This window comes from Phyllobates terribilis, unplaced genomic scaffold, assembly GCF_046119375.1.
Source record: "Phyllobates terribilis strain yellow unplaced genomic scaffold, ASM4611937v1 Scaffold_2__4_contigs__length_985480577, whole genome shotgun sequence".
In the NCBI taxonomy this organism is placed as follows: domain Eukaryota; kingdom Metazoa; phylum Chordata; class Amphibia; order Anura; family Dendrobatidae; genus Phyllobates; species Phyllobates terribilis.
This window is the reverse complement of record NW_027362762.1, coordinates 862,080,992-862,097,373: the sequence shown is the minus strand read 5'-3', so window position 1 is coordinate 862,097,373 and position 16,382 is coordinate 862,080,992. Positions and strand designations below refer to the sequence as shown.

At 44.3% G+C, this 16,382-nt stretch overlaps 1 protein-coding gene across 7 annotated transcripts in view; it reads right to left on the bottom strand.

Moving 5' to 3' along the window:
* SPECC1 (sperm antigen with calponin homology and coiled-coil domains 1) overlaps positions 1 to 16,382 on the bottom strand; it is a 519,798-nt gene that overhangs the window by 422,458 nt on the left and 80,958 nt on the right. Inside the window, exon 1 of one of the 7 annotated variants that reach the window (XM_073667991.1) lies at positions 8,269 to 8,417. The exons of the other annotated variants lie outside the window; for them this stretch is intronic. The gene's annotated coding sequence lies outside the window, so the exon portion shown is untranslated. Of the gene's footprint in view, positions 1 to 8,268; positions 8,418 to 16,382 lie in introns of those variants that run through there. 7 annotated transcript variants of the gene reach the window in all.

Sequence of the window (16,382 nt, the reverse complement as noted above, 5' to 3'; positions counted from 1 at the left end):
CCCTTTCACACTTACAAACTGTGTAGGCAATTCTTTTTTATTTTTTCTTACAGTTCCGACATATGAAAGCTTCTGCATTTTCAGATAATCAATCAGATCACAATTTGAAAACCAATTGTCAACTGTTATATTGCGACCCGATCCAAATAAGGGCTCAGCCAGTCTTTTTACAATATCACGGGGTTTGTTGCTGACACAGTAAGGACCTTCTGGTTGTTTTCCTGCATAAACTTCCAGGTTGTAAGTGTAGGTCTTACTGGCATCAACAAGGGCATACATTTTTATTCCATATTTGTTAGGCTTTGATGGAATATATTGACGAAAGGCACATTTACCACGAAAACCAGGGAGCATTTCATCAATAGTGAGATTCTCCCCAGGGCAATAGCTTTTTTTACAGTTTTCAACAAATTTTTGGAATATATCACGAATTGGAGCAAGTCGGTCATGTGTTTTACGTTCGGTTCGGGTAGTTCTGTCGTCAAACCGAAGGCAACGAATTAGAAGCTTGAATCTGTTTATGGACATAACAAGGCCAAATTTATCAACTCCATCCCCATCTTTACTCCAAAGTTCCTTCAAACTTTGTCTATTTGCCCTATAAGCTCCTGCAAGGTATAATAATCCAAAAAAGCACGCAGTTCTATTTCATCTGTGGCCTTGATGGTTCTGTTGCAGATGAACTTGTCCTTTATAATGTCTATATATTGGTTGGTATATGTGACAATAGAGTCCAGAATGTCATCTGTGAATAAACTATTCCAGCATTCAACTGCAGTTTTTGCATTACTTGCAGTTCCTATAACTGCAGGAAGGTGAGTAATAATGTTTTGAGGTTCCCTACGTTTTTTCTGGAGTGGCTTCTTGTTCCATTGTTTTTTTTTATCTTTTCCCATATAATAAGATTCTACATCTTCATCCTCATCACTGTCACCATCTTGCTCTGTTTCAGAATCCACTTGACATACTTCCACCTCATCATGAGAATCAATCTCACTTTCCTCTCCTAAATCCTCATTCAGTGTGGGGTCTGCATCATATAACAGCATGTTTGTTACTTCCTCAACATCAAGGTTTTTTGATAAATTGTACATTTTCCTCTCCATTTCAGCAGATAATCTGAAGCAAGAGAAGGAATAGGTGTTAGGGAACTACTGTATATGCCTGAGCAGCACACTTTCTTTTTTAATCTGCCTTATTTCTATGAAATATCCTCACACTTTGTGCTATACATTCATAAAACAAGCTAAATAAACAATTGTGATGAATAAAAACATAAAATACCAACCTTATTGAGTGTGACGTGTTCACATACAATGAGCCTGAGAGATTAGCGCAGTTATATCTGTCCTCCTGAAGCTCTGCAATCCAACTGTGGTATGAGGTTTCACAGAGCTGCTAGAGACAGGAGACTACCTGGAGGGAGGGGATTTCCTCACAATCTGGTGAGGAAGGAGAAATGAAAGTAAAAGAGATGTGCCTGTCAGGCCTATTGTATGTGACGGAGGGTTAAAGATGGAACAGTATTTGTGCAGCAGAAATGCACTGGAATGATTGTCCTTCAATCAAAACATATCACCTATTCATAGGTGTCAAGTGTCTGATCATTGGATGTCTGAATACTTGGACCCCTACTAATCACAAGAATACTGGTCCCATATCCATGCCTGGGTGGAGCTGAAGTTGTACTGTCCTTTGTTATCTCAACCCCATCCTCCAATCAAACGGGATACTAGACCCAGTTTTCGTGATCTTGGGTGGTCCCAGCTATAAGATTCCCAACCCGCAGATAGTTATCGCCTATTCTGTAAATGGGTAATGCATTTTTATTGCAGCCTTTAATGTTCATCTTAATATGGCTATAATTTCAAATGGCTATAAAAAAAAGTTGCAACTTTCCCCCCACTTTTACATTTTAGTGCACTTTAGAAAATAAAAGCTACATTACGAGTGTGTATTATAAGCGTTAAGTGTCTCCATAGACTGCATCCCTAAATAAGCAATTTTCCAATGAGATAACTGTTCGGCTCTGTGTTTTCAAAGTGCTTTTAATCAATTATTCTGATGTAAAGCAGAAAACGTCTGAGCACAAATTCTTAAAAGTATTTGCATAAAATGAAAGAAACATGTATTCTAGAAATGTTTCAATTGATGCACAAAACTATACAAAGCAATATAATTGGCGACACAGACAGCATTGTAACCATCAGCATCAGGGCTTACGAAATTCTTAAGGTCACATGGCAGCCTGGGGCCAAATATGCTTTTAAAAATTTTTAAAGAACTTTTGTACTTGTGTAGCATTTTTGCAAATAACTTTCCCGAGAATCTCTGCAGAATACAGCTCACTCCAATTAACACGTAGAAGTTTTGAAGTTTTTTCCTCTCCAGTACCTAGTACCAATCTCCCTTCGTAAATTTAAGAATAAATTGACACATCTTTTAAATATGCGCAAAGTCAGACCACTGACTATAAGGGCGTGTTCACACAGTTTTTTTCAAGTCAGAAAAATCTAATGCATATTTGCGGCAGAATCCACTGCTAAAATTCAACGTTGACCTCTTGGATTTTGTGCAGATTTGCATTTTGAACAGTCATGAGCGCACATGTGGCGCCCCTGTGGGTTCAGTCGCTGCAGAGGTACTGCATCTCACCCAGAGGTGTGGTACCCCACTCTCAGGTAAGGAAGGAGTATTGCCCAGGACCCACCCACCTGCATCCATCACTACACCATTCCAGACCAGCAGGAAAGGCAAGATGAATGCATACAGTGCTGAGCCCTGTCCCTGGTTGGAAGTGGGGGGGGGATCAAGTGAGGGGGAACCATGTAGTGGGTGTGGGTGGAGGAAGTAGTACAGGGGAGCACCTTCAGTACAAGTATAAGAAGGGAACCATCTTGAAGGAGACAGTTCAGTCTGAGGAGAGAGTGAGAGAGAGAGAGAGTTGGGAGCAGGAGCTCTGTAAGAGCTCTGCTCAGGAGGAGAGGAGGAAGGAGCAGGGCCTAGTAAGAGAGGCCCAGGAGAACAGACAGAGAGGATGGGAGGAGAAGGAAGGCTCCAAGAGGAACAGACGGGATCCCAGGGGCACGGGAAGTACAGGAAGCCACCCGTGCGCCCGAATCTACATGGACGTGGAGGGATCAGGCCGAAGAGGGAACCAGCCTCTAACTAGTGGAGAACTACAAGGCTCAGCTAGATAACAGGAGGCAACTGTACTTTCAAGGTGCAGCTGGCCACTACCACAATTATATCGCCGAAAAGGTGGCCGCATAAGATTCAGGGGACTGCATGTCGCCTGACAAGATCTGAGGCTACTGGCTTGTGACACTGATTGTGAGGCACAGGGCAGGAGGGTGAGAGCCAGCGCAGGAAGATGACCGAGGAAGGCACATAGAACGGGGTCCCGTTTAAGTACTCCTGAAATACCTGAGAGATTGCTGAACCCCTTCCTTGGTGAACGCAGGACTACGTGGGAGGTTACACACTGGCGCTGGTAACCTGGAGTCTTGAACAACTGTGAGTAAACCTTGAAGACTGCACCCCACTGTGTCCTGGAATTATTGCTGCGACATCACCAGCCTCGCACTACACAGCACCAACAACATCTACCTCATAACATCACTACTTCCTGCCCTGGAGCTAAGCTCTGCCTGTGGAGAGCTGAACCAACTCTGCTGCGTCACCATCAGCTCCAGAGGATCTGCACTGCAGCGGCGTCCCCAATTAGCCGCATACCACAGGTGGCGTCACGAACATTATCTATATAAAAACTGTATTCCTTTTACTTTTCCCCTTTTTGTTGACCGCCCTGGGTCACGGACCGGGTCACTGCCACTGTGACATCCCCCAGCATCGACCGGCCCGGCTACCGAGTACCCCACGGCCCAGGGGGCGCGTCACACACATAGACTAATAGGCTAATCCATTAGTAAATTCCCACTATGGTTTCTGGGAGAAATCTGCACATAAACAGCTTCAATAAGTGACATTTTTTTTAAATCTGCAGTAAAAAAATCTAATGACCGCATTCATTCACAACTGGAAACCTTGGGAAGCATTTTGTGGGCGAGAGGGAAGGGTGTCAAGTGGATTTCAGAGAGTAATACCCTAAAAGAACGAAATAAAACGATCAAAGTCATCTTTCTTCAGCTGCAGGTTAATCACCTTTCCTAGAGCGCTCAATAAATAATCTGTCCAGTTCAGCCAGAAAGAAATAAGGGAACGAGAATATTTTTAATACTTTATGGGGAGCACAATCTCCCATAAGAGCAACATTTTGGTGCGGGACCTCTTCATGCCGCATGGCCTGTGTGAAGGAATGTTACCGTCATGCACATTTGTGTTCCACAATTAGGTCGGGGACTACATAGCAACTTTGGTCACAACACAGGTTGCAAGACTAAACATTGCTGTATGCTACATTGCAGTATAATGTGACCCCATTTACTTGTATTAGGGAGCAGTCAGACGGGCATATAAATGGGAGTGAGATCGGTCTAAAATAGAGTGACCGGCGGATCTCCTGACCGGAGTGTTACAGCTGGAAATCATGAGAGCCGCCAGCCAGTCCGTACGTTGAGGTCTGATCTCGCTCCAATTTATACGGCCGTCTGACTGCACTCTTGTTCATATGTGATAGAGAGAGAGAGTCTATAATGATTTATGGATTTATTACACTGAGGTTTAATCTATTTTGTATATACAAACACTATACAACAAACTCTGCAATTAATGAATACACAAATTCCACTTTTGCTACACACTATACAAAAAAATAGCTATGGTGGCTATAAATACGCCACGCTGATCTTGCAGACCCTTCATCCGAGCAGGATGAAGACAGTCATAATACAATGCGCTACAAACACACGTATTGCAGTGTATGATATAAGTAAGTGATCAGGCTCCTAAAAGTTCAAGTCTCCTAGTAAGACTAAAATTAAAAATAATTAAAAAAAATAAAGTTTAAAAAAACTGTTTTCCTCCTTACCCATCGATTGTTTTTCATTATAAAAAATAAAAAAAATAAAAAACAATGAAAATAAGGACACTAAAGCCGGTTTCACACATCTGTATATTTCCGCTACTGGAGATATCCGTGTCCCCTGTGTCCGTGTGTGTCACAGGTGTGGCAACTGTGTGCCGCATCAGGATCAGACATACCGGCGCTTAGGAACCAGTGTACAGTTAGCGCTGTTCCCAAGCACCGGGTGCTGAACGCTGCCCTCATCATGGTCCCTTGCTGGCACTGCGATCAGCACCAGCAAGGACAATGATGAGAGTAGTAGTCTGCTCCCGCAGTGTCCACCTGAAAGAATAAGAAGAAAATAAGAAATCTTTATACTCACCTGTCCTAAGTGTCCCCCGTTATAATCCATGCAAAAGTGGATTATTGTTAAAAAAAAGATAAATTATTTGTCCCTACTCGTGTCACAATATGTGTCCCTCTTTCCTGACTTCCAAAGTTGGGAGATATGCCTCAAGGTCCAAAAACGCTGTACCCTGAAGGGATTAATATTCATGATATGTCCTAGAGCAGGGGTCTCAAACACGCAGCCCGAGGGCCACATGCGGCCCCTGAAGCTGCTTAATGCGGCCCGCAGGCACCAGAGCCCCTATAATGATTGCGGCCTGGTCCTGGGGCCACTGAAGTCAGTGATTCTTTTCAGTTGAATGTTCTACAAGTTAAGGGCCGGGATGGGCCCATTACTACAAGATGGGGACCGGGATGGGTCCATTACTGCAAGATGGGGACCGGGATGGGCCCATTACTACAAGATGGGGACCGAGATGGGCCCATTACTACAAGATGGGGACCGAGATGGGCCCATTACTACAAGATGGGGACCGGGATGGGCCCATTACTACAAGATGGGGGACATTACTATAAGAAGCTGGTCAGAATTACTATATGGCGCTAATTGTAAGAACAAAGAAAATCACTGTATGTGGCCAATTAGGGGACACAAAAAGGAAATAAAAATTGTAAAAACTATAAAACCGTACCATAGCCCATAAAATCAATGCCATTTAAAGGAATAAAATAAAGCCAGAAATGATCCAAAAGGTGTATAGAAAGAACAAGATGGTATCATTAAAAATTTCATATCATCCTGCAAAGAATGCGGTCCTTCAAATTCACATTTTTTTTATGTGCGGCCCATATACTTAGCCGTTTTTGAGACCCCTGTCGTAGAGGGTCCTATAAGTAACTATTCAATGTAAACCAGTAAATAACTGCAGAAAAGGCAATGTGCTGCAGGGACCACACAAAATTAAAAGTGCAGAAATGGCTGATTATAAAAGGGAAGTGTGCAGCTATAAACAGACTGAAAAGATTTCATTCCTTGCAGGAAATTATTCAGACTACTTTTTGTAAGTTGTTTTATCTGTCTCTCGGGACCTCTGTTCAGGAACTTATGTACACAGTCAATTAATGACTATATGCACAAATCATATAAGTAGAGCCGAAGATAAAATATTAATTCTGAAAGTTTTGGAAAACCTTTCCTAATTCCTTGATACGGATAGCCTTATTAAATATAACTTGAATTTCCAATAAACAAATATTTCAATATTTATATATTCCAATATTGTAAATAGAACTAGCAAAAAACATTAAAAATATATACTATATATTTATCCCTCCAATCAAAAACTAGGATACAGGCATGATTAAAAGTATGCCAGAATAAGTATGTACCACCAACCCCTTTGCTAAATAACCAGTTTTACAACAGCTAAGACCAAGCGAAGGCCTTAATTTACATTTTAGGATCTTTTCTGCTACTTTGACCACAAGTTTCCTCCAGTTTGCCCAGGGTATATTAGCTGAACCAATGGTGATCAGCTGATTCTGGGCCGGTTTAATTAAAAAAGGGGGTGTCTTGATGAGACCTTTTAAAGAGAACCTGTCATCATGCTTTTGTAATGTAAAGTAAATATATGGATGTAATATTGATTAAATTGATATCTTTGGTGAAAAAATCCACTTTGTTGTTCTTCTTTAATCACCATTTGAAGTTTTCTGCTAATTAGATTTCGGTGCACAGGGGCCGGACTGTGCACTGGGTCTTCTCTTCCCTGTCTGATTCCCCGGCCCCTCGGCCTCCGGTCTGTGAATGACCGGCCCCTTTTGTTTGAAATCTCAGTAGCGACCTGTCATTCACAGACTGGAGGCAGAGGGGCCGGGGAATCACAGACAGGCAGAGAGGAGAAGACCCAGTGCACAGTCCGGCCCCTGTGCACCGAAATCTAATTAGCAGAAAACTTCAAATGGTGATTAAAGAAGAACCACAAAGCGGATTTCTACACCAAAGATATCAATTTAATCTGTATTACAGCATAATTTCAGTCACATCTTTATTTTACATTAGGAAACCACGCTGACAGGTTCTCTTTAAATGAACTTAATTTTGAACTGATGTTTATGAAAATTTTTGCTATATTATTCCAAAAAATAATTTGCCTGGTTTCAGACCGCACATTAGCTCCTGTCTTCATAGCGTGTGGTCATTTGGTGTTTATGAGCTTGTATGTTCAAGTAACTCTTTGTAATCATATGCAAATAAGAAACTGCAGAACATGGACATAAGCCACCAGTATAGGTATGTGATAGGCATTTTGTAAATTCATCTCTAGGTGTCTGCCTTCTACATAAATTAATCCAGGCAAGGTAATTTACAAATAAAAGGGGTCCAGGTGTAGAAACATGGCACAATACATTTGTATGATCTGAGACCATGCAATGTAAGACTATGTTCACACTGTTTTCTGGGCCTGTCTGGTATGTTTTACAGCAAGAATAGTGCATTCTGTAGAAACACAAATACAGAAACCGCAACGAACCCTATTTAAGTCAAAGGGTAATTTAGCATCATATATATTTGAAATCAGATCAATAACATAGCCGGCAGACCTAAGAATAAAAAATAGGCGGCAAAAGCAACCAAAACAGTAAGTAAATAAATAATATATTACATTTTTATATATCTTATTTCTGGGTTTGGAATATATTGAGAATGTAACATTAAAAAGCCCTTCTATCCGACAAAGAAAAATGACATCTGTATCTCCAAGAGGGAATTCTGGCAGCGCAGCGCGGATTATTAATTACCATTTAGACATGCTGCTATATTTAGTCACTGTGTGCAAGGACGGCGATTTTACCCTGTGCCACATATGAAGCCACTATTCATCCTCCTCAATGTCAAACGCTCAGCGCTCAGAGAACAAATCAGGATGAAGATACGACATTTAAATACTTACAGATACTTCTTCTAGAATATTATATTTTTTTTTCCAAAGGCGATCTGCTCCTTCGTCTCGCTGTCAGCATGTGTACACCAGACTGAGGATTTCAGTGTTTTCTGTTCTTCATATAGAGGAAAACCACAGTTCAGTAAGAAGCAGGCTGCTTGAGCAATGATTCACATACGGAAGCAAGCTGGCTTCACTAGTTCTCTGGCACTCGGCGGCGTACACAACAGACAGGCTAATGTAGGGAAAAAATGAATATTTCTACTGTATCCTCAGGTTTACTCCACTCTCAGACACTGTGATTAGGCTAAATTCACTGATGGCTGTGTCAGTAGGAGTATTACACGGTATGGATTGCTGGGAGTTGTAGTGGCACCAAGACTACATTGATACTTTATACAATTTTGATCCATAGCTTACACAGGCTATGCAGAAAGAGTATATTTGTTCCTTCCAGGAAGTGACCACCTTCTCCTCGGCTGCCGTTTCCTTAGGGGTTGGTCTGATACTGCTTTGTTTTTGGTAGCGAGGCAGCTAGCTTCATCCAAAACTTTCCGTCACTGTTCTGTCTTCAATTCAAACTATATAGGTCTTACCCATGCCCCTTTCATATTCGCCATGCCCTTCTTAAAGTTTTTTTCTTTCTAGTATATTCCACCGTATATAGATTTTATGTCTTAAGTGGATTCTATCACCAGGTTTTTGCCACCTAATCTGAAAACAGCATAATGTAGAGACAGAGACCCTCTGTAGCGCCCGCGTCCCTGCCCTCTGCTAGGCAGGGACGCTGTTCCCCTCACCCCTCTGCTCCGAGCCCGGCGTCCTCCTCCCGCTCTGCTGGCAGCGCGCGCTCCTTCCCGGCCACTGTGCTTAGGGCGCGCGCGCTCCCTCCCTCTTAAAGGGGCCGCGCGCCGTCCTAAGGAGTCCCCGGCCAATGGCCGGAGGACTTCACCATATATAAGGCACCTCCTCCAAAATGGAGGTGCCCGAGCAATGTTGTTGCACTGTTCACTACTCTGCTTCAGCCCTCAGGTCCCGTTGCCAGTTACCTGCCAGATTCCTGCCAGTTTGCTGTCTGATTCCTGCCTGATATTCTGCTTACCTGCCTGCTAGCCTGAGGTCCGACGGTCTGCCTACCGATTCCTGTCAGTCTGTCTAAGGACCAGCTTGCCCGCTCACCTGGGAGCGCTCCTCTGCTACCTGCCTGCTAGCCTGAGGTCCGACGGTCTGCCCTCCAACTCCTGTCAGTCTGTCTAAGGACCAGCTTGCCCGCTCACCTGGGAGCGCACATCTGCTACCTGCCTGCTAGCCTACCTGGAGGCTCCGCCGTCACGTGCTGTGACCACCTGCCATTCCAGAGACTCCTGCCCGCTCACCTGGGAGCGCACACCTGCTACCTGCCTGCTAGCCTACCTGGAGGCTCCGCCGTCACGTGCTGTGACCACCTGCCATTCCAGAGACTCCTGCCCGCTCACCTGGGAGCGCACACCTGTTACCTGCCTGCTAGCCTACCTGGAGGCTCCGCCGTCACGTGCTGTGACCACCTGCCATTCCAGAGACTCTCGCTTGCTCACCTGGGAGCTCACATCTACCATCTGCCTGCTAGCCTACCTGGAGGCTCTGCCATCACAGGTCGTACCTACCCTTTACCCAGAGACTGCCCCGGTCACTTGCCGTGATCTCCTGCCCGTTCATCCAGAGACTGCCCCGGTCACTTGCCGTGACCTCCTGCCCGTTCATCCAGAGACTGCCCCGGTCACCTGCTGTGACTGCCTGCCCGTCTTCCCTGGTCGCCACCTGCTCCCTTACAAGGACCGCCCCCTTACAAGGACCGCCCCCTTGTATAGTAGCTCAGAGGTTCCGCCTCCCAGACCCGTTACACCCTCATTCCAGTGATGTATTTTTTACTGGGCTGCTTGTGGTAGCTTTGATAAAAAATCACTGATTTGTCAGCAGGATATTAACCCTAAAGAGCCAGTAAACCTGCTGCCACATAGTCCTTCAGATTTATAAGCTCTGTATAACCCCACCCCCATCAATGATTGGCTGCTTTCTGCCTATGCGCAGTGTACACAGAAAGCTGAAAATCAGTGGTGTGGGCGGGATTATACAGAGCTCAGCATTCAGAGAATTGCTACATCTACAGCAGAGAAAACAGGGATTTTATCAAAACTGCAACAAGCAGCCCAGTAAGTGAAACATCGCTGGAATCTCTGCACCATCATCATGCTGATCTCAGATGCAACTGCAAACTGGTGATAGATTCCCTTTAAGGTCACCATACACATCAGATAGCGGTCCGCTAAACTATCTAATATTATCATCTCCATCTCCCCCATACACAAGAACACTCAGCTCAAAATTTTATCTCAAAACTTTTAGTATCAAGTACACCTACAGAAAAAGTAGTGTGCAACATACAAAGTAAATTATCAAAATATTTATTAGTTAATAGAGAGACACACAAGAATAAAGGGAAACTGAGGATCATAGTGTGCGTATATCAATAAACAAAATACATAAGGAGTACATAAAGACTAATCTGGGGTACATCAGATAGGTATAGTATACATAACTAAGGGCCCAATATATGATTTTGCTTTTCTTTTAAGGTACTTTTATTTTTTGTCTTCTGGTATTTGTTGTTTTTTTTTGTGGCAAATTCTTACAAATCGTGCACGTTCATGAATTTCACATGAAATAAAAAATGCTCTTTATTTTTGTCTTTAACCTTTATGGGAAGTTAGTGCAAAAAGTCACGTGTTACGCTAAAATGTTCCAAAATTTGAACAAAAAAATGTCAGCCATACATAAAATCACTCCTTTTGGGGACTGGAGAACATTTGTCCAAAATTTTACGATTTTTTTTTTTAAATCACAATTGATGATCAGCTGAAAACATCTGGAAGTTCCAACACTGCACACAATGCCAAACATATAAAAAAGCAGGCAAACACATCTAAAATAAGCTACGGTGCAAAGTAAAAGAGTAAAGACCAAATAAAAAACACCAAAAACTAGACAAATACAATAATGAATCAGACCCTGTGTGTCAGGCACAAATTAAATAGTAGGTGCAGATATACTGTATAAAAGTATATGTCATACATGTCAAACTCGCACCCCGCAGGGTGATTATATTTGGCCCGCAACACCAGAACAGCCACCCCTAAATGGGGCCATTATACAGTATGGAGGACTATGTGGGGCCCATTATTCTGTATGGAGGACTATGTGGGGCCCATTATTCTGTATGGAGGACTATGTGGGGCCATTATACTGTATGGAGGACTATGTGGGGGCTCATTATTCTGTATGGAGGACTATGTGGGGGCCCATTATTCTGTATGAAGGACTATGTGGGGCCCATTATACTATATAGAGGACTATGTGGGGCCATTATACTGTATGGAGGACTATGTGGGGCCCATTATTCTGTATCGAGGACTATGTGGGGCCCATTATTCTGTATGGAGGACTATGTGGGGCCCATTATTTTGTATGGAGGACTATGTGGGGCCCATTATTCTGTATGGAGGACTATGCGGGGCCATTATACAATATGGAGGACTACTTGGGGCCCATTATTCTGTATGGAGGACTATGTGGGGCCCATTATTCTGTATGGAGGTCTTTGTGGGGCCCGTTAATCTATATACTGGTTGGCCCGCAACTTTGTTCAAGTTTTTAATTTTGTCCCCCTGAATGTTTCAGTTTGACATCCCTGATATAGACCCTCCAGATAGACCACATTCCAAATTCCAATACAGCAGACCACTAGAAAACAAAAAATGACCTCTGTCTGTGGCTTAGGTTAGGTTACCACAATGTGTTTTTAGTGAGTTTTTAACGTTACGAATTTTCATTGCACAAAAAAAAAAGCAGCGTCTTACGGTTCCAGCAAAGTGGATGGGATTTATAGAAATCTCATGACCACTGTGCTTTTTTTTTTTTACGCTGCGTAAGCTGATCTGCGGTGCGTTTGAAATCTGCATCTTGTTAATTTCTCTGCGGCTGCGCTGAGTTTTATGTGCAGATTTCCCCCATACAATTGCCCAAGATGCAGAAAATCTACAGGTAAAAAAACTCATGTAATCTGCGCATAACTGAATCAATAAAGTTGTAAAAACCAAATACCATGAAGTATCAAAAACAAATCATTTAAAACAGGACATACCAACAAAAGACAAAAACCTGAGCGAAAAACATGACAAAAGTGAATGTAAAAACAAAAAAACACAAAAACAAGTAACCAGCTGAAGAGAAAGACATGGGCTGCTCATCCAAAATTCATACATTGATCTAAAGTTTTTCAAAACGAAGCATGAGGTTCTTGGTTTAACATTCTGATCATACTATATGAAGCCACTGCCACATCACGGCAAACATCTCAGTGGGTCCCTAGCCTAAAAAGTGTGACGCCTTGCGCCGACCACCGCTTGGGCGACCTGGTGCCCCACGGCCCCCATACTGTAAGGCAAAGTCACCATGGCTCCAAGTCACCAACCCACGGGAACACCACCACAGCTGCAACAGCCGCCACACCAACACCAAGTGAGTAGATCTGAAAAACTCACCTTCCACACATTCTCAGACTGTCAGCTGAGAGCAAAAAAAAATAAAATAAAATAGGCAGAACCCCTCTTGTGGTCCCCTGCTAATTTAAAGACACCTGGGTCAAATGGGAGTAGTGCTGGTCCAAGTAAAAAAAAAAGAAGGAAGGGACAGATCATGTATACCATAGCTGAAGAAAAAGACATGGACCGTACATCCAAAAATCACCCACGTGGCAGTGGGCTTCAAACAGTCTGATCGGAATGTTTTACTAAGAACCTCATGTTCAGTTTTGTAAATTTTTGCCTAGTGGTATCAGATCACGGTATGATTTTTGGGTGTGCAGTCCATGTTCTTCTCTACAGCCATGGTCAAAAACACCTCATTTATCTATCATTTATTTATCTTATTTATCTATAGGAGGAGAAAATCTGCAAGATAAAAATACTCATCGTCATGGGAATATAACGTTAGACGGTAAGGCTATGTTCACACATGTTGTGCTTTTCAGTGTTTTTGGTGCAGATTTTTATGCAAATTTTCAGCTGCGTTTTGCAATACCAACAAAGTCTCAGAAATAAGAATTCTCTGTTCACACATCATATTTTTTTTGTTGCTGTTGCATATTTTGCGCCTTGGTTGGGTTTTTGGGAAAATAGAGCATGTCACTTCTTTCAGCGTTTTTTCACCCATAGGAAGTAATGGGTAGTGAAAAAACACATCAAAAAACGCAGCAAAACCTGTATGTTTGACGCATCTGATTTCCTGCCAGAGATAAATTTTGCTGCACATGTGTGAACATAGCCTAAAGATGAAATACCAAAACTATGTAATACTAACATCCAACCAAACCCCATCCAATAAAACTATGAGCTGCAGAGTACCTAAACATAATCTGTCCAAAATAACTGCATTCTGCAGCTATTATATAAAAGCTTGTGTTGAGCAAATTATAAATTTGACATATGCCAGTTTCAAACTAAGAAAAAAATTCAAGTATGTTTTGGAGACTGGAAATAACCGTGGTTCCTTCTAGAAAGAGGGAACACCCATGAGTGCACTTTCGAAACTTTCCATTTCAATAAGGTAATTCTGCACAGGAGCGCTGCTGATGTGCACTGAGGAATAGTGTTGAGCCACCCCCGTAGTGTTCGAGTTCGGTTCGGTTCGTCGAACACCCGTGTGTTCGCCGAACTGTTCGTCGAACACCTTCGAACACCGTTAAAACCAATGGCAGGCAAACAAAAACACATAGAAACACATAGAAAACACCTTCAAAGGTGTCCAAAAGCTGACAAACTGCTCAGAAGACACAACTAACACATGGAAAAGTGACAAGTACATATAGTCATGCGAAAATAAAAGAGGTGGAGGAGTAAAAGGAGGGGGAGACACAGATATAGGCATGTCATGCCCTTCTAAAATCCAAAAAGTGAGAAGCCGACACGGCCAGTCCGCTCCTGCCCGTGCCACCTCCGTGTCACCGGGTTTGTGCCAGAGCCGCGGTGAACCCTGATGGCCAGCCCCCCTCTCCCAATACTGGTGCCTGTCCGCTGGTGGGTCGAGCGAGCCCCCCTGTGGTGGAGGCAGCTCTAAGCTTTTTAATTTAAATTGTCTCTCTAATTTGAATGAATACACTTTAAATCCATTTACAAGGATCTATTGGAGGGCAAGTCTCATGCCAGCAGCCGCGTAATTCCAGCTCCAGTAGCGTCCACTAAAGCTGCTGCAGTTAAAAAGCTTTTATAAGGATCGAGCTCGGCTGTCCACCGCAAGGCATCCTACTGCCAGTCCCAGCCCCTATGCCTTGGGGTGCCTCCTGATGCTCTTCACTGAGTATCCCGTGGTCCCGAAGCATTTCCTTTGAAAAAATGAAGTGTCCAAACTACAGGTGGTGTAGCTTGCTTAACAGCCGGGATAATCCGCTGACTAGCAGACCCTGCTACTAGGCACAAAGTATTTCCTGGGCTAGATGCAGTTAAAAATTTGTAATTAGATACTCTCGTTGGATGCTGAGAAAGCATTCCATAGAGTCTCCTGGCACGCCATATATGATTCTCTTAAAAAGCTTGGGGTAGGGGTCTAGGGGACCCTTTTATAGCCAAAATCACGGCCCTGTATCACAATACGTCACCTAGGCTGAAGATAAATGGAACTGTAGCACCCTGAGGGCTCAGTTGCTACAGAGGTATTGCACCTCACCCAGAGGTGTGATATCTCACTCTCAGTTAAGGATGTAGTGTGGATCAGGACCCGACACCTGCATGCATTACACCACATTGCCGTGGGGCAGGGCGACCAATATGCCCCTGAGATGGGCACGACAGTCCCTGTCCCTGGCTGGAGTGGGGGGAGGGAACACTGAGGAAGGGGAACCCTGTAGTGCAGGAGCAGGGAGGAAGCAGTTCCTGGGTGCATTGAGAAGGGAGTATAAAAGGTGGGCACCATCTTAGTTCAGTGCAGAGAAGTCTGAGCAGAAGTGGCAGGGAGCAGGGGCTCTGCATGAGCTCTGCTCCGGAGGCGGGCCTAGTAACAGAGGCCCAGGCCTGGAAGAGGGAGAAGGAAGGAAGAGGAGCGGAGAAGGCTCCAGGAACGAGGAACGAAGGGATCTCAGGGGTGCGGACGGGCGAGTCGCCACCGCACGCCAGAATCCACCTGCGTGGAGGGGTCAGGCCAAAGGGGAAGACCGGTCCCCGAAACTAGTGGAGGCAGGAAACGACCCTCAGCTAGAAACAGGAGGCTGTGACATTTTATGTGGCGCAGCCCCTCGCTACACCCGCTAGGAAGGCACCACATAGGGTCAGGGAAACTGGCGCCAAGTTTACCAAGAGGAGGCCCGAGGCAGCCGGACAGAAGGGTTGGTAAGAAAGGCCAGACAAAGGACACACAAAGGGGGTCCTGTGAAGCACTCCAAAGTTATCTTGGAGTTGTCTGAGCCCCTCACCTGGTGAGCACAGTACGACGTGGGCAGCCGTTACCTGCAGACGTGGTCTGGATAATAAGAACTGTGAGTAAAGGCCCTGGACTGCATCATTGACTCCGTGTCATTACTGCTGCTGCCCTGCACCATCACCCCCATCCTCCGCATACACTGCCCTGAGGCTATACTCCTCCCGTGGGGAGTTATGCTACGCTCTGCTGCATCCACAACACCAGCCTCAGCGGTCTGCCCTGGAGCGGCGGTTCACTCTGACCGCAATCCACGGGTGGCGTAGTCGGACATTTAAACATCAAAACCACATAAATAGTTCCGCCACTGGTTTGACCGCCCTGAGCCACGGAACCGGATCGCCGCCACGGAGACTACAACCACCAGCATCCACCAAAAAGGGTCCGGCTCCGGGTGTCCCAAGGCCCAGGGGGCGCGTCAGAACATTTTCATCACCTTTCACAATCACCAATGGGACAAGGCAGGGATGTTCTCTGTCCCCTCTCTTATACATCCTAGTGACGGAGCACCTGCTCTCATCAATTCGCCATAACCCCAATATTAGGTGGATTGAGGTGGGAGGCACCGAGTACAAGTGCTCTCTATTTGCTGATGATGTCCTAGTATATATCACTCAATC